The sequence below is a fragment of the Enhydra lutris genome, unplaced genomic scaffold (assembly GCF_002288905.1).
Source record: "Enhydra lutris kenyoni isolate GAN:26980312 unplaced genomic scaffold, ASM228890v2 scaffoldscaffold103, whole genome shotgun sequence".
Taxonomy (NCBI): domain Eukaryota; kingdom Metazoa; phylum Chordata; class Mammalia; order Carnivora; family Mustelidae; genus Enhydra; species Enhydra lutris.
In genome coordinates this window covers 929,101-934,552 of record NW_019154187.1, presented here as the reverse complement: position 1 = coordinate 934,552, position 5,452 = coordinate 929,101, and the positions used below count along the sequence as shown (strand labels likewise).

The 5,452-nt window shown below is 35.9% G+C and overlaps 1 pseudogene; it reads right to left on the bottom strand.

The window, feature by feature from the left end:
- Positions 1-3,662: 3,662 nt before the first annotated feature.
- LOC111139369 lies at positions 3,663-4,700 on the bottom strand (annotated as a pseudogene).
- Between the last annotated feature and the right edge of the window lie 752 nt (positions 4,701-5,452).

Genomic DNA, 5,452 nt, shown 5'->3' with positions numbered 1-5,452 from the left:
TTAGAATATAAAATTTTATTCAATGAACAAAGATTTAAAAATATTCTGTTTGCAGGGTTGGGTGGCTCAGTCAGTCAAGCATCTGTGTTCAGCTCAGGTTATGATCTCAGGGTCCTGGAATGGAACCCTGAATTGGAGTTTCTGCTCAGTGGGGAGTTTGATTCTTTTTTTTTCCCTCTCTCTCTCAAATTAATAAATAAAACCTTTATAAATAATAAAAAAGTAAAAAATAGAAATATTCTGTTTGCAACACTTTAAAGCAGAAAGGTGAGATTTGAGATGGGAAAGGGAAAATGGCAAAAAGATTTGGAGGAAAATGAAAAAGGCTATAAATATCAATGAATTCAGAAAGGTCATTAAGAAAGGTATACTGAAAGGCGTGGGAGACCTAAGATGGATGAGTAATCACAAACAAAGGCAGATATATTGAGAGATAAATCAAAAGAGAAGGAGGAAGAAATACGAGGGAGGGACAGAAGAAGAGAGGACATAGGTGAGGATAAGGGATTATTCAAAGAATGTACAATGCATATTCCTGCATTCTTTGACTTCAGGCTTCAAGTAGGTGTTCTTTTCTTTGAAACTGAAGAAGTTATATAGACCTGATTCTAACTCTTCAAATTCTTTTAGGTGTAAACACTAAACAATCTTCATTGCAACACTGTTAAAATTATATGGAGACCAGGATTTTCTCAGCTCTAGAATAACTGGTTGCACAGCATTTTTTAAAGACTGAGGTGGGATTATTATAGTCTGACTTTAGATTTTTGCCAATGAGTTAGTGATCCCACATGAGAGAAGAGGGGCACAAGCTCCTCACAGGCCAAAAAGTAATAATCAGGATGAAAATATTTATATAGAGTCTTCACATCCTATAGGAATACCAATGGGAACCCCAACCAACACAGTCAATTTGTTGTAATCAGACCTTAAAAAATATGGCAAGACTATCTGTGGGCTTGGGAGGTGGCTAAAGTATAATAAAATGGCCAAAGAATTGAGATGTAACTCATTCAGGAGAAGAAAAGAAATGTTCAAATGAAGGAACTGAAATTGTGAAGTTAGAATAATTATTTAGAGTTTAGGAGTGATTTAAGGTATTTAGTGCAGAGATGCTGCTTGATAGTGAGGATGCAGGTTATATAATTGCTCAGTTCAAATGAAGGGGCCAATAAGGGACCAGTGGCAATTTCAGTCATCTATAAAAAGTAATCTTTGTTTTAGTGAGGCTTAAGTTTATATTAAAGAGTGTGATGATTTTCTCCACCAGATAAATTCCAGTCTAAGAAGAGAGAACTTTGTTTTTCCATTATTCCTTACCCCACTCTGTCACAAATATTTACTTAGTCTTTTATTTTGTCTTTTTAAGTGTCTCACTTCAGTTCTTTACAGAACTTTAAGTAATGTGGTTGTGTTAGATAACTATCTTTTATTTTAGGCATTTCTAGAGAAAGGCTTCCAATTATATAGGAAAGAAGTGTTTTCTGCCACATGGTTTTGTTCTCCATGAGGAGAGATTTTGACAAAGCAATGGACTCTTTATCGGCCCTGGGTTGCCTTTTCTTTTTCCTAACTGCTAAGTTCAGTTGATTATTTATTGCATTTACGAAAACTCTGTTGAGAAGCGGTGTGACAACTGTAACAGACAGCAAAATAATGTGAACATTTCCTGAAGCTTTTCTCTTTGCAGCCTTTCTCATTTAGTATTTAAAAAAAAAAAAGTCAATGAATTAAAGCCCCATTTTATTCCTGTTTGGAAGAAGAAAGTGCTTATACAACTTCGTGTGAAGCCACCAGACCCTTAGCAAATAAGAACTATGGATCTTACTTCCTTTTTTAGTTCAAGTCCCACCCAAGTGGACTCCTACTGCTCCATCCCAGTTGTGGAAAGGAGATCTACCACAATTTTTTGGGGGATGGGACAAAGTACTTTAGGTAGTTAATAAGATATAATAAGTGTTTTCCTATAAAACATAAGACTTTTCCCAAAATGTGGCTCCACTTCACTGAAACAAATTGAAAGCAAATTGGCTCTTTGAGTAGATGTTTAACATTCTGGGTAGGACATTTATAAGCTACCACCCCTATTGTTTTATTCAGTGTAACAGAATGCTTATATTGGAAAGAAAACTGAAGTGTAAGGAATTCTGCTTTATTGTTAGAAATGCTCAAAAAAATAGAATTTTTCAAACCTGACAGCTAATACTTCAGTAAATGCTTATGGGCTAAAGAACACATCCTTGCATATATCAGCTTAATCACTACAAAAATATTTCTAATTTAGGGGTGACTGTCTGGCTCAGTAGTAGAGAAGGTGACTCCTGATCTCAGGTTTGTAAGCTCTCACCCCACATTGGGTGTAGAGATTCCTTAAAAACTCTTAAAAATCAATATTTTTGGTTTATACTTCTCTCTCAACCCACCCTGGTCTATGATTCGATTGGCACATATATTTCTTCCTTGCACAAGTAATTTATAGTAATCACTTATTTGAATATCCTAAAACTTTGCTACTTATCCTTTTTGGATATCAAAACATTTCTTTCATATAATCCTCAACATTTTTCAGATTTAAAAATAAATAATCTTTATTTTTTTCCCCTAAAGATTTAGGAATGACTTATGGATATGTCTTCTAATTTTAATTTTTCCCAGGTATATTTCTTATATTCACTTCGCTTTCTGGATGTTAAATAACTGTGTCTAAGTAATTTTACATTGTGCTACTTCAGTTACTGAACTAAGACAATTAAAATATGATGAGTATAATAGTAAATTATTAAATCCTTTAGGTTCAATAGCAGTCCATTTGCATTTATACTGTAAGGTATTAGGACAAAGATGTTTCCAAATTTATAGGGTCAGCTACATTCACTCTATTTCTCCTTCTGCTAAAATGTGAATATTTACTCCTTTGACATTGCATGGCAGAAAGTCACTAGAATGTTAAAAAAAAATCAAATAAGTTGCAGTAATATAAGCCTGAAAGTAACTATTTCCATCATCTAATATAATAAAAAGTTGAAATTAACAACAACAAAAATTATTGTCTTCACATAGATTCTTTTTGATGATTGGGACAATTTCATAAAATATTTGAAAAATTAAGAAGAAGAAAAATATGTAAATTAGGATAATTTAATTGGCTTTTTGTTTAGGTCTATAATCTAGCCTCTTCCTTTAAAAGATTAGAAACCAAGAACTCAATTTAATTCTTATCTTCATTTACAGATCTTTGGGAGATGGAACATCCGTAGACTTTCTGTGGTGATTGGCCTCCTTCAAGGTCTGAAATTGATATACTTCCCTCTGTAGTTGAAAAAAATTATAATAAATTCAGTTCTTCTTCTTCTTCTTCTTCTTCTTCTTCTTCTTCTTCTTCTTATTGTTCTTATTGTTCTTCTAGGTGAAACTTCATCATCATTATGATCACTACCTCAACCACCTTAAGTACCAGCACTCCAACTACACCATCATATTTACTACCACTATCATCAAAGACAATCATGATCAATCATCACCAATCCTGATATGCATAAATACTGAAATTTCACAATATGAAAGTGTAAGTCTAACACTCTCAAGGAAGCATGAAGGTAAGCATGTTTCACTAGATTTTTTAATATATGCACTGAATCCATAAAGACAGTCCCATTGCAATTTTAAGCATGGAAAGACCAGACTGAGACCTGAACATCTGAGTAGGGCTGATTTTGACTGAAATAGGGGTAGGTGGTAATTGACATTCCTCTTAGGTTTGTGGTGTAATTTGAGGTTAGGCAGAGTCCCAACATGTTTTTCAGAGCTCCAACCACTTTTCGTTCCTCAGACTATATATGAGGGAGTCCATCATGGGGGTAAGGATGGCACCAAGCATAAAGAGAACCTGGTCCAGCTTGGCACTGTTATAAGAAGTAGGCCTCATGTAGACCAGCATGGGTGGACCAAAGTATAGGCTCATCACAGTCAAGTGGGAGGAACAGGTGGCCAGAGCTTTATTTCTGTCCTCCAGAGAGTTCATGTGGAGGACAGGAAGGAAGATGAGAGCATAAAAGGATGGGATAAAGGACAAGGGAATGAGGAGCACCACAATTCTTGTCATCACTACAGCCTTCTCTTAAGCATAGATGTCCTCACAGGCCAATTTTAGGATGGCCGTAACCTCACAGAGGAAATGGGAAATCTCTAGAACTACAGATGGGGAAATGCATAGCATACACTGTGTGTATGAGTGATATAAGGGTACCTCCAGCCCAGGAAATGGAAGCCATCTGCAGACATACTTTCTGACTCATGATCAGGGTGTATCTCAAAGGGTTGTAAATGGCCATATAACGGTCAAAAGCCATGAGGGTGATGAGGATACACTTAGCAATTCCTAGAGTCAGGAAGAAAAAGATCTGAGTTCCACAGACCACCTGTGATATACTTCTCTTCCCTGAGAAGAAGTCAATTGCCATCTTTGGTACAGTGCTAGAGATTAATGTCAGGTCTATGAAGGCCAGCTGGCTGAGCAGAAAGTACATGGGTGTGTGGAGGTGAGAATCCACCCAAATCAGGAATATAAAGATAGCATTTGTTATTAGAGCCACAGTGTATATCAGAAGAATTGCAGAGACAAGCACGTTTATATGTTTTATACCAGGGAAGAGGCCCAAGGGGATAAAATCCGGATTTGTAGATTCATTTCTTTTTTCCATGTTTCTGTCCTGTTAGGAGTAATCAACTCTGGGAACAAGCCAGATTTAGAGAAATCACAAAAATTTGTTGGATTCTGTTCCCCAAGCTCTTTCACTTCTTTCATTTACTACAATTATCAGCAACAGCAGGCTGTGATATTTCTGCAAATGACAACATTTTAGCCAATTTCATTGCTAAGTAGGGTATCTCATGTCCCTACCTATCCCCTTTAAACAAATTGCTACCATGTGGGACAGTTAATGTTTAGGTTGCATCTATTTGTGGTAGCTCAGACCTAATACAACTCCTCCCCTCTGTTCTATGTCATTGCTAAAAGACCCTATTCCCCTCTCTCCCCTTATGCTCTCTCACTGCCCTACATGAACCTTGATTAACTACATGATATATGTTTCATCCTCACTCAGCCATACATTTTTCCATTCCACTATGTTCCATACATGGAGCTAAGTCTTAGCAAGACAAAGATGAATAAAATATAATCTCTGATGCTAAAGACCTATAACATTATTGGAGAACATGACCAGGGACAGGTACATATGAAAAAGTAATAAAGATGTTGTAATGGAAGAATACATTAATCTATGGCAAATAAGAAAAGAATATGCAATGAGGGGAAAAAAGACAGTCTTTTCAATAAATGGTTCTGGGAAAACTGGACAACCAGATGTGGAAGAATGAAACTAAGCCATTATCTTACACCATACACAAAGATAAACTCAAAATGGATGAAAGACCTCAATGTGAGACAGGA